Below are 20,824 nucleotides of genomic sequence, written 5' to 3'. Positions count from 1 at the left end.
TTCACAATATGAACCTTAGAATATTTTTTTTTAGATTCTAATGGTAGCATCACTTCCCTTGTGAACTTAGCTTTGTTGCAAAAAGGCATAGACTGTTAACAGTGTCTTCCTGTGACTCACTGGCTGAAGTAAGCTAACCATTGTTCTCTAATAATTTTGGTTTTGCTCTCATTTGTTCTTTATCTTTGGCATCTGTGTCTCATGAGGAACACCTAGAGGACCCTGACTGGGAGTAATGCTTTAATGGTGAGTTACGCCACTCTATTTAAGGGAACTCATAACAAAGTGGCTAAGATGTTCTGTTATATACTGAAGGAGTTAAAGAACAAAAAGTTGGGAAGGCTTTTCAAGGAGGTGAAGAGCTCGATGGGATGAAGAGGGTGGTGAGGCAAGCAGTTGTTGAGACGTTCCTATTTGATGTCATTTTGGAAGATACTAATAGGTAGGGGAGAGATGCCTGTGATGTGCATGTTTTATATTCTTATACTCTCCTTTTCTATGAATACAGAACTTAGGCATTTGCTAAACAACTTTAACATTCACAACAAATTTTCTTTAGTTTCTTTTCTTCCTTGAGACTGTAAATCATAGAATTGCTAAGGTTGGAAAAGACTACTAAAATCATTTAATCTAAACCATCTACCCATAACCACCATGTCCACTAAAGCATGTCCTTCAGTGCCACATCTATCCTTTTCAAACTAAAATGGCATGATTATTTTTGGGAGACAAGGAAAATTATGCAAGTAGTTGTAGCCCTTGTAAGGGTTTCCAAGTGGTGTTGGAATGGTTGTGGAACTAGCCTTGCCATAGTATCGTGTGTTTCCATCCCCCTAAGCAGCCGCCAGGTGAAAGCTGATGAAGTGGCCTGTCCCAGCCCTGGGCTTACTGCGTGGACAGGAGACATGCTGGTTGCCATTTTAAGGAACAAATAAGTTTAGGTGGGGAGTTCAAACTCTGATGTAAGGCCCTGAGGAACCTACTGCATAAAGAGGGGTGAATATAATCAAAATAGTTCCCTCTGTTCTTCATGGATTTGATTTTAGTGTTTGTGGCCTCTGATTTCTCATGTTGAGTTTCTTATTATCACAAGGCATTCCTGTCCATCACTGGCCCCTCTCAAGTAATACTGGGTTGTGTCACTATCTAACCTCTCCCCTTCAGAAATAGAGTCTGTACCAGGAATATTCAGTGTATATATTCCATCTGGCATTCATCATTTTTTTATCATGTCAAGGTCATGATGGCAGGTGATCTGAAGCCTACAGACAAGCACTGTAAGACCATGGAGGAGGAAGTTAATACCCAGTATGCTGACAACGGGGCCTCCATTGTTCTAACTTGCTCAGAGTGTAGCAGCATGAAGGTTGTGGCAACAAAGCCAACTTAAGCCAACAAGTTCTAGCTATTATCCCTATCTGTGGCCACCTGCTTCTACTCAAATGCTGTTACTTATCATTGCTTCAGTTATCTGGTTTACAGCCCAGCTTCTCAAACATTCACTTAACACAGTGAATAAAGTGGGAATTTATGGGAGTGGGAAAGACGTGAGTAATTGCAGATGGGGAAGAGGTAATCTTTGACATCAAAGGCTCTGGACATAATGTAATCCTCTCGGTGACCATGGAAAATGCATGTTAAAGCATGTCAATTATTAGCTAAAGAAATGCAACGTGTGCTGAAATGTTCTTTCCCTGTACTGTACTTCAAAACTAAGCATCACTGCATATGAATCATATGATACAGTCTTCAATGTCAGGCGCAGGTTCCTCCTTCTCAAAAATATGCAAATTTACTTGATCAAGTACAGCCAAAGCGTTTGAAGTGCCAAAATGCTCTTACATATTCAACAGAGTAATATTTGTGTGCTGAAAACCATGCTGGATTTCTGCTTGCCATGTCCTCCAGCCATTCTTTGCTGCTGAGAGTTCAGGTGAGTACCCATCTCAGGGGACTTTATGAACGGAGCCTTGAAGGTCCCATCTCACACTCCAGATCATCACTGTGCCATCAGCCTGAGTGGGATCTTCCCAGCCTCTTCTGCTCCTTATATGTCTTAAAACCCCCATGGTGGAAAAGACGAAGCATCAGTGATTTGCAAGGTAAGGAAGAGAGGAGGAACTGTGTCCTTGGTGGGGGTGGCTGGAGCTATACATGGATCTTCCCCTTACACCCTCACCCCAGTGAATAGCTGTGCTGACTACCCTGTCTGGCTTTGGGGGATGCAGTAAAGCAGACCTTACCACATCAGCTGTTCTGTCTTGTGAGCAAGCAGTAATGCGGTTGTGTTGGATTTTAAAAGCCTGGTAGTTTTCATAGGATTTATGTAGTCTCAACAAATGCATCCACTAATGATGTTTTACTATTATTTCATGCCATATTACAAAGCACAGTGAATGAAAATTTTTATTAGACAATACATCCTTTATTCCTTCACTAAAAGTCTTAACGAGATGCTGGAACATTGTGTTTTAATGAGATCATAAAAAAAATTCAAAAGATATTAGCCATTCCAGTACGATAGCAGTGAAAGCTGAAAAATGACCACTTTTATTTAATGTATCATTTAATATGTACCTGAAATGGCTGTAGAAGACTATTTTTTAAACACTGTACACTTGTTGTGAACCCTTGATGAACATTTTAACACTCGGAAGAAATCAAATAGTGTTAAAACTCTGATGAAAACTCGGCACCATGTTTTCTTCGAGTCTATATTTATTACAGAAATCTTTCCACAGTCCCATCAGCTCGATTGAAATCTTACCAAGACCCTTTACCAGTGAGGTTGAGCAACATATGAGCCTGTGACCATCGTGGAAATGGCATCAGCTTGGTCCTGTGGGGCACCTGACCATACATGCAAGTTAAAGAATAACTGAACTCAGTGAAAGTATTCACGTGCATACAGCTTTGTGCGAATACACAGAGCTAGGGCTAGTAGTGTAACTGTTACTGTCATAAAGGATATCTTACAACCCCTTAAAGTAAACGCCTATTCAAAAATGCTTTTGATGGATAGGATGTTGAAGTCCAGCACTTTGGCTCTGAGGGTGCCCCTGGAAGGTGGAGAAAACACACTTAGTTTAAATCTTTTTTTTCTATCTCTCCATGATCCGAAGCAAGGAACTTTAAAACCGTAAAATCTTTATCTACAAAGGAAAGCTTTTGGGATCCAGGATTGAATGTAACTAACAGTGGTCCTCAGAGCGGGGCAAAGCGGGAGGAGGAAATCTTCACTGAGCCATCTGCAGCTGCAACCTGCTCAGAAAACTGGATTATAAGCAAATTGCTCTAAATAACACTATGAAATCTACTGCATTTGGAGAATGTGTCTTCTCATAACATTGCCATGCTTCTGCATATGAGCTGGTACCTGTTCTTTTGAAGCTCTGTAACCAGGAGCAAGGTGGGCTTGGGAGCAGGCCTGGACTTGGTGACTAAGCATGCACTTGAAAACCTGAGAAGAGAGTCAGTAAATCAAGTTGGAGTATACAAGCTCCACTCAGGCAGCAATAAACCTTTTGTACTCTTAAATCCAGCATGAAATATTCTGCTTTAAGGTACCTAAGCCTTAGCTTCTGTCATGCTTTGGCATGCTCACACGTTAACACTGAGAGCCACCCTATTCTTCTCATGCTTTTCACTGAAGTGCTATATAACATATTAAAAATTATAAAATGCCTGAGCTGCTGTGAGGTGGGAGGAAGAGCAGAACCTTCAGTAAATGCTAAGTGTCCCACAGAAACTCTTTGTCGTGTCTCAGGGCAGGGAAGTTTACGAGCAGGTATGGTAAAAGCTGGCTGAAGGTAATACTTTATTTCACATTTCCATCTGCCAGTTGTATTTCATGAAATGGAAGATTGTCCTTTCACCCAATAAATCCACCTTCTTTACTGCAGAAATTTCACATTAAATACTAATAACATTGTTTCAGGGGATCAACTGAAGGACATAATGTGCAATTAAACAGCTCCAATTATATCACAATTTTCTCTGTCGACTTATTTCAACAGATTACTGCATTTCTATTGAAATGTTGTTCCGGAGGGGTTTAGAAATGTTTTAAGCATATGTTCCAGGGCTACGGACCCAGCACTGAATACTAATAACATAGTTTGAGATGTGTGCTCTCATGTGTCACAGGTATCATAGTTTCAGTTCATTTTCCATGAATTATTGAAATGAAGAATTATTTCCTATTTTCTTTTTTGAATCAATGCTTACTACCAGCAGCACTGGAAAGAGTAGAATTCAACAAATGTGCTGTAGCAGATAAGTACTGAAGGCAGTGTGTTGGGGATGTTGCGCGCATTTACATGTTTGTATTTCATTAAGTAATCGAAGAAGCCTGTTCAAGCTTCATATAACTCCTGCATTGTACATGAAAACAAACTATGTGGGTTGCTCTGAAAGTAATGCCGCCTATTTACTTCCATGGAAACCGCAATGGATGCAAAGAGCACAATAACACTATTTGAGAAAGCACACTCTCAGCTACAAGCCGCTATTTTTCAGCATACCACCATTAGCTATGCATTTTCATCAGCAATGAACAAGAGCGAGCCTGCATGCCACACTCATTAAACTGCACCAGTGAAGGTGATCTGTTACTGGTGCTGAAATGCACCACCTCACTGTGCTCGTATCCACTGGTCTCCATAAACATTCAGCAAGCATCAGCGAATGTCATCGGGTGCCATTTTTTCTGCACAAAGGAATTCAGTGACTACTCTTTGCTTCATACTTCCATGTCAGTTACTACTCTGTCAGACTGCCCCTATACTGCTGCATGTCACACAGCAACAAAATGTAATGGGATACTGGTGGGAGGGTTCAACCTCTACTGCCACACCACTACCATTGACCTCTGACATGGGCCAACATAATAAAATAGGAGGCACTGCTTTCAGAGCAGCCCTGATAGATAACTGGAAGCAAAGACTTGTGTAATAGCAATAATTCATGCAGTCCCTAGAGTAACTGCCTGGCTAATTCTGCACATTTTCATGCCAAATTCTCATGACCCAGCTCCCTTAAGGATTGTTCCAGCTCTTTGGGAAATGTTTTATGCAGGTCTCCTTTCGGGCAAGAGGCAAAATCTAAGAGGTATGAGAGCATACATACTTTCAAAGGTCAAATTTAATCTTAGGAATCTGATTTGTATACCACATGGATTTCTAAAAAGCAGGAATATGAAGAAAACCTCACAAATAATGCCTATTTAATACCCGGTGTAAATCTGATCATACATGAGTCTACATGCATTCATGTAACTATTTCAAGATGTTCATGGTTTTAAATCACCTGTCTGTAGCTTAAAAGGGAGCCTCAAGCTAAGCATCTAAAGAAGTATATGGTCATTTAGATTGGTGCCTTCTCTAGCTTGAGCAGCGTGGAAGTACATAACTATACCTGTAGAATGTGTACATGGGTGTTCAGAAAGAGTTCAGAACAAAACCGTCCACTTTTCGTGCTTTTCTTCTAGGGGATGGCCTGGAAGCTGTCAGTCGAATTGCTGAGTACTTGCATGGAAGGGATTCCTGGCCATTAGTAGGATGGGGTGGAATGGAGTACAGAGGGATTTATGGGCTACTTCATAGTTCTCTCCAATATCCATCTACTCAGTTCTCCATACTGTTGATACTTCGGCAGAATAAATTAAAATATGTTTTCAATTTAAAAATGTTGGGTAATTTTTCCTTTAAATCACCCACTGAAAATTAATTTTGACATGACACCTGTGAGCACCCTGACCTTAGAGAAAAACTGTATTCAAGATGTCCAAATCTACAGTCAAAATGTTAAAGGAAGTCAGACTGGTGCAGGAAAAAGTGATCATCTCAGGACTTGAAAACAGGGCCTGTTAAGGTGATACACGGTTTTTCAGCAACAGCTTATCCTCTTGACTGACAGTTTTCTTTATGTCATTTATTCAGTTTAGGCCAGTGCTATGTCATACAGCATTCAGAAAGCAATGACAGAAAAAGTTGGTTTTCCTTTCTGAGTCTATAAATGAAAACTAGTCAGTGGGTAACAGGGAATAAAGGGTTAAATTCATTAAACAAATGTAAAAATTATCAACTAAACAAAAGTCTTTAAATGTAAAACCTTTTGATACACTGAAAAATTGATTTGTCCCATATGTTTTTGTTTAATTAAAAAGTGAAAGTAAGATTTTCTCTATATTTTATTCCAATTACTATTAAAAACTCGGTATAAATTGAATATAATCTATAAAAAATGCAACGTATCAGGTCACATAAAAATTAAGGACATAAAAAGTGAGTCTATATTTGGTTAACTTGGCATAATGTATTTTTTTTTAATCAAAAGTGGTACCGTCATTGTTATAAAAGCCATGCTGAATTCCAGATCACCGTGTTAAAATGGATACTCCCTTACAAGAATCAGTATTTCATAAAGAATATTAACTACATAACAAATTTAATTTGCATATATATTAACATATATAATAGAAATTGTTAATAACATTTTTTTTCATTGCTGATATCAATTATCATTAGAATGGGTGATTTTGGCATTTAATTTAAATCTTGATGCCCTGAAATGACAGACAGAATTATCAATTTAGATATACTTCTACAAATTTCACTTAGCTGTGTCAAATATTCATAATTTTTCACAGCTGTATCACAATTTAGTGTATCACAATTTTTCACTCTACCACTCATTTTCAAATTAGAAAATTAACACATTTTTTCTACTAGTATGAACAGCTAAGCATCCCAAATCATGCTTTTTCCCATTTGAGATGATTTTCAACATCTGTTCTGAGTTTAGCACGCAATTAAATAGTGTGTGTTGATAAAACCAATTTCTTAATGCTCTCTGGCTGCAGGAAGTAATTTTTCTGGACTAGTCTACATCAGGATAAGAAAACAGACAGCCGTACACATTTTTCAACAGTTCATGTGGGCCTGAAATGCGTACTCTTCCTTCATTTTTTTCTGCATCCAGAATTTTTGAAAGCATGTTTGCTTTAAACAGTTTTTGTGTCTCATTTTGTTTTCCTCTTTTTCTAAAAATACAATTCCCATTTTTCTCACCCCTCATTTGCAACATCTGAGTCACCATCTTTGCACTCAGTCATAACACAGCATGACCAAGAACTGCCAGCAGGAAGCACGGATTAAAGGCTTGGCTTTTCTCAACTTGGTTAACAGTGAGTATTCTTTTCTCTCACCCAAAAAAACCCCAAGCATTTACTATTTATTTTCCAAGGACACCAGAACATTTCATCAGATATTTTAGACAGCTATGAATATAATGTACTTTCCAAAAACAGTGATTATTTTTTCTCTAAGAGCCACTGTGGGCTCTTCGTTCACTTTACATTCTGATCTCCTTCAAAGAGCCCTTTCAATTCCATTTTTTACAAAAGGAACAACTTATTATAGAGCTACTATTTGCACTTCTAAATTTAAGTGAAACTCAGGTTTGAGTACAAGAATACATCTCAATACAACCCAATGATTTGGGTTTTAGGGGGATACTTCTTGAAAGTTTCTTTTACACTTACATGAAGAAGCTGGGTCAAATTTATGTACCTTGGGGCTTAGAAAGGCAGAAATAAGTGTGACTAGTTGAGACGGAAAATGCCTTTCCCTGAGAATCTGGAAAACACCTAGCGTTTGACTCATGGACCTCATAATAATGGGGTACATAAAAGAAACTGCAATTAAGCCTCACCCATACAAAGGCTGACACCCTTACACAAGGGTGACACCACAACTCATTCCGCACATAGTCTGGTACTACTGGCAAAGACAGTTATTACATGCAGATTGGATAACTGGGTAAGCCCCATTTGACAGTAGCAAGCCACAAGAGCTCCTCTGTAGATGAGGCAACATCACCTAATCTTACACAGCGGAACAGCTGAATGAAATGATTGTTCAGACTCAGCATGCTCAAGCACTTTGCCATTTCTTTTACACAAGAAAAAATGAGGTAAGGTGTTGGAAGACACATATCCAGTAACAACCAACAGACCTTAAAATCTTTCTCACAAGTGTTCCACTTACCTGAGAGCTTTCCATGTGAAAAGCGTATTTATTAATACTCCGTGGCAATGAATTTGTGGCATTTACAATATTTGCACACAGAACTCATTTATTTTTCACATAGTGAAGAGAAACGTAAATAAATTCTCCAGTTCTCCACTATGCTTGGTTGGGAATACAGAATTGACTTAATCGAGTATCTTTCTGGAATAGAATTAAATGTGGACTTAAAAATTAAACTGCTGTTAAAAAGCCACTTTCAGATAGCTTATAAGCCTTTCTTTGCAAAGTCTAATAATCTTCTGATCCCTTTGGAAACGGCATTTGTTTGTAGATTCGTATCATCTCCAGAGTGTAAAGAGTAAGGTTTAGATTGTATTAACTGGATATCCACTTCTCCATATTGTAAACATCTCTACAGCTAGTATCTGCAATGCTTGGTACAAAGATCCCCCAAAGCTAAGTGGAAGAGAGGGTCCTTGGCAAAGTTAGTGGGACAAATGAGCCCCTTACCACATTGCACCAACACTATCAAGATCTTGACTTCCTAAGCACTGAGTTTGCCCAAAATGATAACAGGTCCATTTTATCACCTACCAGCATCTGCAAACTCAATGTTCCATAGAGCCACAAATTATCACATCTGTTACTGAAATTAAACATTCACACAACCTGCCATGCAAAGAAAACATTTCTACACTAGGCTTCTGACAGTCCGATCATGGTTTTGAGTATTTCCCAACCTTGGAACGGAGTTCTGTTGCACACCCCTCCTTCTGTTTGGCATTATTAGTCTGTGTCATGCCAGAAGTCATTGCTGATCTACTGTGCTATTTGATTGGTGACATGTGATGCTTCTGGGCAATCCTCTAAGTTAGGCTATTTATTGCAGGCTGACAGGGTTCTCTTATTGTATGAAATTACTTAATTTCTAACCCATCACAGGCAGCTGAACACCCTGACTGCTGCTGCTGACCATGAAATGTGCAGTGGATCCACAACTTCCCCAGGGCACGAGCTTGATTGCAGAGAGACATCTCAGCAGCGCAACAAACCTGCACTTGCAGTTCAGCAGTGGTTTGGTTTTCTTTTTCATTCTTCAGAACTGAGTTTCAAACTCAGTTGGCTCTGGCTCCCAGATCTAACCGTCAGGATTAGGCAGCCAGCAGCCTGGAAAATGGGCTCAGGATAGGAACCTTGGATTTTGTCCTCCTTTCCTAGCTCTCACAGATGGACATACTCCATTTGTTTACCCAATAGTGCTTCTTAATCCAGGAAGCATTCAGTCATTCTCACTTCACCTTCAGGATGTAGATGCTTGGCCCCATTTGTCGATCTAGGCCTTTTTTTTTTATTAACTCTGTGAGCTGACAAATCCTCCCAAATCCTCAAAGTGGACTTTACAGGATCTCATTACTAAAGATGCCTATACGTAATACATGCATAAAAATATTTTTCATATATTTCACCAAACCACATGCAGCTTCTTAATAAGTTTTTCTTTTCTTTATGATAGATTCCAGGAATATATTGTTAATGAGAAAGAAAATCACATATCCAGTTCCAGTTTGTTTCATTTTTTGCTGAATTCAAACATTAAGATGAAACAACTTTCTCAGTGACTAGTGGGCTGTGAGACAATAAAAAAGCCTTATGAAAACATTAGCCTAAGCAAATAATACTTAGAACACAAGATGAAAAGGTGTTTTAATTTCCTCTCTCCAGGGATAAACATTGCCAGTCCTCATTTTTTGTACAGAAAGAACATGAAACTGTTCAGAAGGATAGAAAAGAAAAAAGAATTTTTCCAAAGTCAATATGTACTCCGGTTCCAGCCATATCAAATAATAGGTAATGATTTATTTTCAGTTTGATTTATGATATGAGCACGATGCTGCCAAACTCCTAGTTCCTAGAACTGTAGTTTCTGTTCCACTCCTCCATGGTTCAAAGGGAGGCATAGCTCCAAAGATGATGTCTGAAGTGACTTGGTGTAAAAGAAACCAGGAGACAGCAGAGAGCAATCTGGTAAGGAAGAAAAAATGCAGCTCGGCAGGAAATGCCCAGAAAAAGTAAAGCAGGGAAAGACTGAATCACAAAAAAAGCTGAGGCTGTATTTATGAAATCAGGCCTGAATTAAGGTATAATGATGTGTCTTCCAAACCCAAGGAACAGCACACAGGAGGAAACTGGCTTTAAATAACCCTGCTGCTCTGTTAGGGACTTCCTCTCCTAAGTCACCTACTATCCTCCAGGTAACCTGAGGTATTAAACATACACTCATGCGTTGTCATTTAGAGTTATAGAAACACTCCTCTGAAGATTTATCATTGTTTACAGTCAGAAGGACCTGTTATTAAGATCTGTGCCAACAATAAGAAGTAAAGTGGAAGAGTAAGGCCACATGGATTGAGGAAAACATCTGCTCAATGCATTATACAAAGTGCAACACAGCATCTTGGAGAAGCAATTGTTTGTTTCACTTTAATTTTAGAAAAACAAAGGAGCAGTGGTGACTAAAAAGATGAAGCGTGGTCTGTAACACTGAAACAGGAAAGAAGAAATTGAGTCCAAGGCAGCACAAGGACAACACTAAGCCTGAAGCGCATGCTTGGATTTTACAAATTTAACTGATGTGAAAACTTTCTTGAAATAAACATGTTTATATGGTGCTCTGAATTAAGTAGATCCAAGCTGATAAACAAGGGCTGTATTATCAAGATTTATCACAAAATACTGAGGTTTTCATTTTAAGTAATTTTTGTTCACTTTCCTGTTGTGGGCAGACATAGATTTTCAGCGAAACTAGTTTTTAATTGCTCAAGCCCCTTCTCCTGGATGAGTTGCACGCAGTTAGTGAAGATACAAGGGCTCTTGCCAGGTGTGAGAGCACGTTCCTGCAAGAATGAAGACAAGTAGCAGAAATCACTCTGCAGAAGTGACAAACCCTGCAGTGAAACTACAGCAGTGGTAGCAGACCAAGAACTCATAGTCAGGAACTAAAACAGATAAAGCGCTCTATGGAAGGTTAATAGCCCAGTGTAGACTTACCCACAGTTCATTGGAAGTGGAACAAACAGCACTTCCCAGTAGATAATGCTAACTGGCAGTGACCTCAGAGGGAATGCAGAGCTATCGTGTGACTTCCCTTGAACTTTCCAAATGAGTTTCCAATTTCCTGAATATACATATCATTTACAACCTCAACAGCTTTGTCCATCTTACTCTCCTTATTTTTCTGCTAATATGGAAAGAGTCATCTGTCTCCTCTTTTGTTTTTTGTTAGCTCATACGCTTCTTGCAATGTGATTTGGCAATGATTTATTGTGAATTCCTTTTCCAAACAGGTGTCTACTTTCTGGCTTTGCATGATAACTCAGTTCCAGAGAGCAGATGGTAATAGTTAGCTGCCTTCTGCACCTGCATGGATGAGAGCAGATCTGAAGAAACTCTTCTGTGAGTAGCTCAGAGCAATATTTAGACAACATTGTGGCTAACACGTAAGTAGCCAATTCTATCCAGCTTGGCACTGGTACTGTAGTGATCATTTGGGGATCTGAATTCAAGGTAGAAAATGGTTTGGGGAAAATAAGGTAAGGCAGGATGATTCGTGGTACCATCATCTGAAAAAGTACCACAGGAACAGTACCAGCATGAACGAACAGTATCTTTCCAGGTCTTTTCTGCCACATTTTGGGAATTCTTGCAGTAATCACATGAATAAACTCATTTCCTGGCCACATCTAGCTGTCACAGTTCACCTAATGGTTTGAGAACTTCTTAATTGAACTCATTAAAGCATTAGAGCTAGTTTTCTATACACGCATGAGGTTCATTTGGTTACCGGACCAACCTAATCTGTAACACCTAGGAGAAGGAAGGTATGGGAGAGGTGGATTTGAAGCTTGCGTTTTTTGAAGTTGACAATCCTGAGGACTAGTGAGCTAAAAAGACAAGGACAGGGAGAAATGAGAGAGAAAAGAAGGCTGAGGGCCAAACATAGAATTAAGGAAACTTTTGCAAAACAGGAAGGTCCAAAAGGATGAAGTCACTGAAAGAAGGAAGGAATCAATGAAAGGTAAGAAAAATTTTGGAATCACCATTAAGTCACTTCAAGTAAAGCTGCATGTTTGAGAAAATGTTTGTTTATTCAGTACTTGTTTCTAGTCATGCTATGAGACACAGATTTGAGGCCCTGACTCTTATGCAGGTCACTAGAGGCTCTAAGCATCAGGTCAGGCGATCACTTCCAGAGCAGAAGAGTCAGGCCTGCAGGTTTGAGCAAATCTCTTCTCTGAATCAAATCAGCAGGGTTCATAGAAAATGTGAACCTTCAAAGATAGACATGTTCTCTACTGACGGCTCTTCTTTATCCTTTCAGCTTGGGCTCACTGACCATTGCCAACTCCTGTGTGCTGAATGTGCGGTCTACAAGCCCATTCTGGTGGTTAGCTTCTTGGGGGTGGTTCTGCTCCAGGGCATTTTACATTACATTCACAATATACTGGGTGGTAACAGAACCTTTGAGTACCTGACTGTGTTCTCAAAGCAATGATTAGAGGGGTCCAGATACATTCATTTCCTGGAGGAATAATAAGACTGTAACTAGCATAATCAGCACACAAGCAGCTCTCTGCACAGCATGAAGGACAGTTGTTCTTGTTTAAGACATTTTTTAATTGAAAAGAGGGACACAGCAGAAAAAAATCATGAGTGGATAGAAATAAATGATTATTCAGATTTTTAAAACACCACAAAAGACCAGGAGGGATACACTGATAAAAACATACACAGCTCCATTAATGCAGAGTTGAACTTTATTTCTCAAAGTGCAATTTTTATTTATTTATTTATTTATTTATTTATTTATTTATTTATTTATTTATTTATTATTTTTAATGGAAGGCTGAACTTCATTTCTGAAAGGGCATAAAAACAGAAACCTTCTCTGGTCTTCTGCGCTTTAGCAATTCACTTTGAAAGCAGACACTCTTTAGATTCTAGATATTAGGCAATGGGAGAAGATAAATCTCTTTAAGAGTTCTATTATCAGAGAGGAATTATACCTCTTAAGAGGTATCACAGATTTCAGTGGTAATGCTGTACTGCAAATCTTTTTTCTATTCCTTCTTTGAATGTGTGAGCAAAATTTTAAGTTATGTATTTTTTACGGACCTCATTATTTTCTATTTCCAGAGACGGAAAACTCTAAGCAATTCTTCTAATCCATGTTAATAATCACATCTTGTAAAGAAAAACAATAACTGCCTTTAAAAGACTGATTGTCTTTAAGACTTCTTCCTCTATTAAATTTGAATAATACCAAAGACTTTCTTGCCTTGATATTATTCTATATCTCAGAAAAAAAAATTTTAAAGTCATCACTCCAATACCAGTTGATAGAATCACAGAATCATAGAATCCTTAATGTTGGAAAGACCACTAAGATCATCTAGTCCAACCCATGCCTGTGACAACCTTGAGTAGAAACAAGTAATTTTGCTTAGAAAACTTGAATTTTCTTATGTGCTACCAAAATACACGTATCTTTCCCCTCTTTGTTTTGTGTAAAACTAACAGTTATCTTTTACTTTTTTTCCACTTCATTGACATGCCTGCATTACAAGACTTCTTTATTATTCTTATTTTGATTTCTTTTTAAATGCACTTCCAATGTCAGTAAGAATGAGTTGAGAGTAGACACTGACCAGGAGTGGTTTGATCTTCATGCAGTATATGAAAAATGCTATTGGAAAGGGCTAGATACTAAGACAATGTGGAAGCTATGAGAATCTGTACAGTCTAGAAATAGAATTGACAAATGAATTACGTCCCAGACTCTTGGGAAAGGACTAAGAGTAAGAAAATCTATTTCCTTTAAATACTTCTTTTCTCTAGGTCTTAAATGCAAAGAGAAATTTCCAGATTGCTATACATTTGGAAATTTTGAAGATAGATGAGAGGGATTATTTCCCTCTCCTTCATAATCCTTCTCAAAGCTTTTTCTCTATGATCTTTAGCAGCTTCTCCCATTAATTTATCTAATTGTATGAACCTTTGAAAAAATTGACATTCAGTGGAGAGTAACTTTTTGTCATGAACTATGGCAAATACTAAATGACAGTACTATACAGCACAATACTTGTTATGTATATGAGATCCTCTTATTTCTAGCACTATGTTGACATGTTTTCTCTGAGTGTGAACTTCACATATACTGGTCAATGGTAATTTTTTACTTCTTGTTACGTGATTCAATTTTAGATTTTCAGGTCATATAATTAGGTGTGTGATTGCCCCTGCTGTGCAGGGATGTTCATGTAGAAGGAGAACAGATCATCAATCATTACTAAAAGAGGTGCAGGATAGAAGGGAGTAAAGTTATAATAGCACATGGAAAAGTCCTTATTTTTCAGCCAGGAGCTCTTCAGAGGAGGATTATTTCCTTCCCCTCCCTCAATTTTATAGACCTTCACCATACTCGTGAAGGGTCAAGAACCAAAGCTTCCTCATTCGCAGGAAGAAAAGAGAAAGCACCAAAAGCTATTTATTCCCTCTTTCAATCTGGAGCAGTGGATTTGAACCACAAGTCAGGGGCATGCCTGGCAGAGTTACCTTTAGACCAATACACTAAGAGCTAAAGAACTTGCTAGAGTTGGTGGCACATGCCCCTGCTATCTTCCTCCCCATAGGTTTCTCCTGGGTAGGAAACTTCAGCCTGGTCACTGGGCTCTTTACCACTCTCCCCAGATTGGTCCTTACCAAGCATCGGTGGCTTTTTCCATCGCACTGCTGCAGTACCCATTCTTCAGACAATGGTCCTGTGAAGCCCCATCTACCTCAGCTGCCCACCCTGGCTTTTGCTGCATTTAAGCAATGAGGAGGGGAGCAATGCCTCCAACAGACTGGAAATAGAGGAGAGCACTTACAGCACTACACGGTGTTTGGATATTATGTGGGCCAACAGGTATTTCCCCCACAGTAATTTGGGTCCAGATCTTGTTTTACACAAATCAACATAAAAATGAGACTAATTCAGCTCATAACAGCAGTACTGTTCCAGACTAATATTAGTAGGACCAGAAGCAAAATCCAGGGCCATAAGTTTACTTTTCTGGCTGAAATGATTAATTATTCAGAAATAAGTCGATCAGAGGCAAAGCATTTCCTTCAATTAATTCAAATTAACATTTTGTTTATAGCACAGAGTAGGCCTTTTCCTTTTCGTAGTTCAAAGTGAGCCCTGGGGGCTCTAAATATGCCTCCTGGTGATTTAATTAAAAGATAAATATGCATCTAAAAGAAGAGAGAAAGTACAGAATGGAGGAAAAGCTAAAATTAAAAAAGCAGCGGATAAAAGGAGAAGGAATCCACTGTATGAAAAATAAGAGGAAAAAAGAAGGGACTAAGAAAAGCATATGAATTAAGACACAGAAGAAATGAAAGAAAATAGATTCTGAATGCAGAGAGGCATAAAAGAATAAACAATGCATGATGAATACACTGCTTTGAAAACAAAGGTTATTTGACCAAGCATGAGCCTGATGCATGGCAGCTTCAGTTTCTCAAGCCCAGACTTCTCTGCCAAGACTTGCACAGGTACAAAAAAGACAGTGTTCACACCAATGGTAACAACTTCTATAAACTCAAAGTGTGAGCTCAAAAGAGGCTATGGGAGAAATAATTTGATCTTTCTGCATAATATTTTATGCCAGTTGAACTAAGCAGTAAACTGCAAATGGAACAGAATGGGCATGCTATTGGCTTTAAATTGCAGTAGTAAACCTAGCATTAAAGCCTCTGGCATTCTTAATGGCAATTAACTTCTTTTATACATTCACAGTTATTTAAGGATGACAGTTTCTCATCTATCCTCTCATCTACTGATGACATTCAGTAGATTAAGTGCGTGATGTTGAGTGCTGCTGTGCACATTATTGTTTGGAATTAGGTGCCTTCAACAAAGCATGTGAGTAAATCAAGAGGTCCTATGGCCTTAAAGCCTAAGCCGTTTCTGGTTCTGTTGATTATTCACTGACTATATAGTCTGAAATATGTTTTGGATCAGAGAGCAGATTTTCTGATAATTTTCTACAATAATAAATGTTTTTTATAGAAATGCAATAAAAGGCACTAACAGGAAAAGTCCAGCTAGATAAACACTCCCTTCTGTAGAACATCTGTCCACAAAGACACTCACATCTTTCATTAACATCAGCGAGAGTTAAATGCATAACAAGACATAACTATATGGCCTGAGGAACTGCAATATTCATACGCACCTACGTGTACACTTACACAAGAACATACACCCTTCACACTTCCACCCAGGAAATGGAAACTTGGCAGAACGAGGATGTTAGAAATGATAACTGATCTTGTCAGGAAGTCCAGACAACATTTAATTCTCCACATCTTGGAACTATGTTGCATCAGGCATTTTTTTCTGAAACTTTGACCTGTAGGTAGAGTAGGGTTTTAGGCACATGAAACAGAACTCTGATAAGCTCCATCAAAATATTTTAGGTTTCCACCAGAAGGCTGGATGCATGCCTACACAACATTTTACAATTGCTCAGAGGCTTTTGCTAACTGGTAATATACTGATCAGAACCAGTTTGCCTACGGTCATATTCATAGGAGAAGATACACATCAAATCCAGATAGCTGGAAAAAATCCCTAAGTTGTATAAGTGGAAGCCACAAAGCCTGAAGCAGCTTTTGATATCTTTCACCTCTATGGACTAATCTCGTCTTTAAAATTCATAAATGTTTCATCCTTATGGAAATATCTATTTGCAAATACTTATTTACCTTGCTAAGGATACTGGTAGAACCCAAAAATGAATAGAAAATAATGTGAGTTTGATTTCCTTGTCAGTCTGTTCCAGGCATGAAGAAGGAGATGTGTTTTTAACCATTATTGTGTAAATCTTTATCAGAAAAATAGTGTTTATTTTAATTCTGAATAATCAAGGTTTCACTAAATATACCATTCTTGATCTTCTTTCAGTTTCCCACCACTGAAAAAAGCTATGAGATAGAGATGAGCGACAGTACATGGAATCTTTGTAATATTTCAATGATTTAAATAAATGGTGGTTTAATTTTTATAATAAAAATGAATGCTACTAAAGATTGCATACACATTGTGTGTGGCAATACTCTTTTGTTCTTGTCTCCGATATCAATGTGAAGAATTCCAAGTGGCTGACTCCTCTCAAAATTATTCACTCTATTTAACTAAACCTGGAAGAAATTGTGTGGCTGGACATGTATAACAGGTATTTGTGCATTCAATGAAGTCATACATATACATTACCCAAAAAGCAAACATGCATCAGCCAAACAAGGCTAACAATGATTAATCATATTCTAATTCCCATCTATCTTTCATGTTAATATGGTGGTGACATTGCTATTATCTGAAATTGAGCAAAGCCCACAATGCTGCCTGCTGTGATTATTGATGGGCTGTGGTTTGATAAATTTTTAAACTCTTGATAAGGCCAAGTGCCACCTGAATTTTAATAACGCAAAACCTTTCTCAATCCTCTAAAAGGCATCCTCATAGGGGCAAGCAACAGTGAGTTGTTCATGAGACTGTGTGCCAAGTCTGGTTCACAGAGCAGCACAGGATGAAAGTCTACTCCAAAGAAATACTATCCTCCTCCAGAGATAACATAGCTGATATCACCTCCAGGAGGCCTACTTATGGTTGCTATGTGCAAATCTTTGTCTCAGGGCTCTGAAAACATTTTAATGCTTCCCATCACCATCACAACACTTACACAGAGTGAGTAAAATACTCTGCCTCTTCACTGGCAGTTTTGTTACAGCAACTCAGATGGTCTCACTGTAAATATTTTACCCATTTTGTGACCTCTCCTGTAGCTTTTCTCAGAAATGCAGTTTCCCAGCCCCAGATCATCAGATTCCCAGTGCCCATGCTGACCTCCCAAACATCTCCATAGCTGAGCTAATCCCTTGCCAGAGGTCAGCCTGCAGGCAGCCTTCAACTCCAGTCATCCCTGCAGAGAGGTATGGTGGTGCAAGTAAACAAGCTGAGATGTTCGGTGAAGGTTTAGAAAGACATTATGGAAAGACAAAGAGTAGTTTCAGCAGATACTGCTGAGCAAGTCTCCTTTTGGATTCTCACAGCTCTTGAGCAACATGTTTTATGCTGACCACACCACATGCCACAAGCATCTCCTTCCCCTCTGAGTTCCCTGTGAACTCCTTTGCAATTTCTGAATTAACTTCTTTATTTCCTGACTTTGCAAGCAAGGTCGGAGGCCACATAAACAACTTGTTTATCACCAGCCACAGGCTGGAGACCATGGTAGTCTGCACGCCTAAATAAAAAATAACAGGATCCTATGTATGTGCCTCATCTGCGCTAGCATGAAGCAGGTTTTCAGTGGGGAGAATTGCCCTGAGGTAAGTTAGATGACTTCTGTAACTCAAAGTGTCATGGGAACGCATTATTACATTTTTCCCATGGCTTTGATTCTTTTTTTCGATGCCTGCCAAGACACAGGATATTGGGATAAGGGACAGGGAGGTGACTGTCCCCCTCTACTCTGCTCTCATGAGGCCCCATCTGGAGTACTTTGTCCAGGTCTGGGGCCCCCAGTACAGGAAAGATGTGGAGCTGTTGGAGAGGGTCCAGAGGAGGGCCCTGAAGATTATCAGAGGGCTGGAGCACCTCGTCTATGAAGACAGGAAGAGGGAGCTGGGCTTGTTCAGCCTGGAGAAGAGAGGGCTGCGAGGAGACCTCATTGCAGCCTTCCAGTAATTAAAAGGGGATTATAAACAGGAGGGGAATCAACTTTTTACTTGGGTAGACAGTGATAGGACACGGGGGAATGGTTTTAACCTCAAGGAGGGAAGGCTTAGATTAGATGTCAGGAGGAAGTTCTTCACAGAGAGAGTGGTGAGGTGCTGGAACAGGCTGCCCAGAGAGGTTGTGGTGTCCCTGGAGGTGTTCAAGACCAGGCTGGACGGAGCCCTGGGCGACCTGGTCAAGTACCAGATCTGGAGGTTGGTGGCCCTGTCATGGCAGGGGGGTTGGAATTTGATGATCCTTGGGGTCCGTTCCAACCCAAGCCATTCTATGATTCTATGATAAGTCTGACCTGATGCAATTGTGACCACTTCTCCTTTCTCCTGGACAGAGATTCTGTTCTCCGAATTCACATATTTTCAGACCAAATTCCTCCAGTGTCAGCCACTAGCCTACCAGCATCAGGAATGAAAATATGGAACCACAGTGATCCTACAGAGCATGTGGTCCCAAAATCAAATGGCAGTTTCAAACAGCCATTCATGGCACTTCCATTTCTTAATATCAACCAGAACTCATAAGGAACTTTCCAAATGATCATAACCCCTCTTTTTTGCCAAGGAAATTGAAGAGTTACACCCCACCATAAAACTTAGTTTGTAATACTTCAAAGCATTTTATCTCTGCCTGATAGGAACAAACTGAGTATGCCACGTCTCAGCAATATAAGCTAACTCCAGCCAGAAAAATAAAGGATGTCTTCAGTAAAAATAGTAATTTTCCTTTGCTCTTCATTAACTATCTGAATGCTAACCAGCCCTCCAAATAATCCAGTAGATTGTGTAAAATGGGATAGTGATTGCAATTTCAACTCTAAGCTGGAGAATATATTCTTCTCTTTTCCTGATCCAAAAAAAAAAAAAAAAAAAGAGAAAAAAAAAAACCAACGAACAGAAATATCAGCTCTGTTCTCCCACTGTTTCATCCATCATTCACTTTTGTGATAACACTAACTGACTTCTTCAGCGGGGTTCAAGCAACAGGATGAACAGATCGTTTCATTATTTGAAATGAAATTATAAATGACACTTTGCACATACGACAGTATGAGACTGTTACAAGAAGACCTGGTATTTATTTAACCTTCTAGTATCTATAATGCCATGATGGCACAGGACCAGCACAGATAAATCTATGTGACCCCATTTCCTGGCATAATAGTAAAATCTGTCAGGAGATGGAAGAAAGTGTTGCCAGAACGCACTCCTCTCCAGCACACAGTCAGCATTTTTATTGTTGAAAGTGTCTCCAAATAGAAAATGTGCCTCTGAAAATTACTTGGGGAGAGAGGTAATACTAATTTTTCCATAGTGTTTTAATCTGTTCATAAGAAAACATTTAGCTCCTAAGATTTCATTTGTGGTCAACATAATGGTTTAGATCAGTTCAAAATGAACCCGTAGCTACATGAACCACTGTAATCTGTAAGTAGGTCTTCCCTTTTTGTTCTGATCATGAATTTTTAGGAATTTTTCTTCCAGAATTCGTTAGCCTATTAACATTTTTGAAGAGTATTTTTGCATTTTCCACAGTTTAGCATTAATGTACATGTGAAGGTGTAAGAGTTTTTGTTTATTTGTTTGTTTCAGAGAAACTGATTTTCAAATATTCTGGAAAACCTCAACTTCCTTATAGCCACTGAAGACTATCATGTTTTACTCAGGTATCAAACTGTATTCTTTAATTAGACAAATACCTACATCGTTAAGGATATATTCTTTATTTTCCTGTACTATGAAGCACTGGACAGAGTTTCAATGCTGCGTGTAAGGTAAAATGAAAAAAAAAATCTCTTTTTTTCCCAAATGAAAACGTATGCATACAGCAGTAGCACTTATCTCCCCATGTAGCTGTCTTCCCTAAACCAGCATGCAGTTTCATGTTCATACTCCAAAAGAGTGGGGAGGAGAGGAGGAGAGGAGAGGAGAGGAGAGGAGAGGAGAGGAGAGGA

This window comes from Numida meleagris, chromosome 2 (assembly GCF_002078875.1).
Source record: "Numida meleagris isolate 19003 breed g44 Domestic line chromosome 2, NumMel1.0, whole genome shotgun sequence".
Classification (NCBI taxonomy): Eukaryota; Metazoa; Chordata; class Aves; order Galliformes; family Numididae; genus Numida; species Numida meleagris.
Note: the sequence above shows the minus strand (reverse complement) of the source record.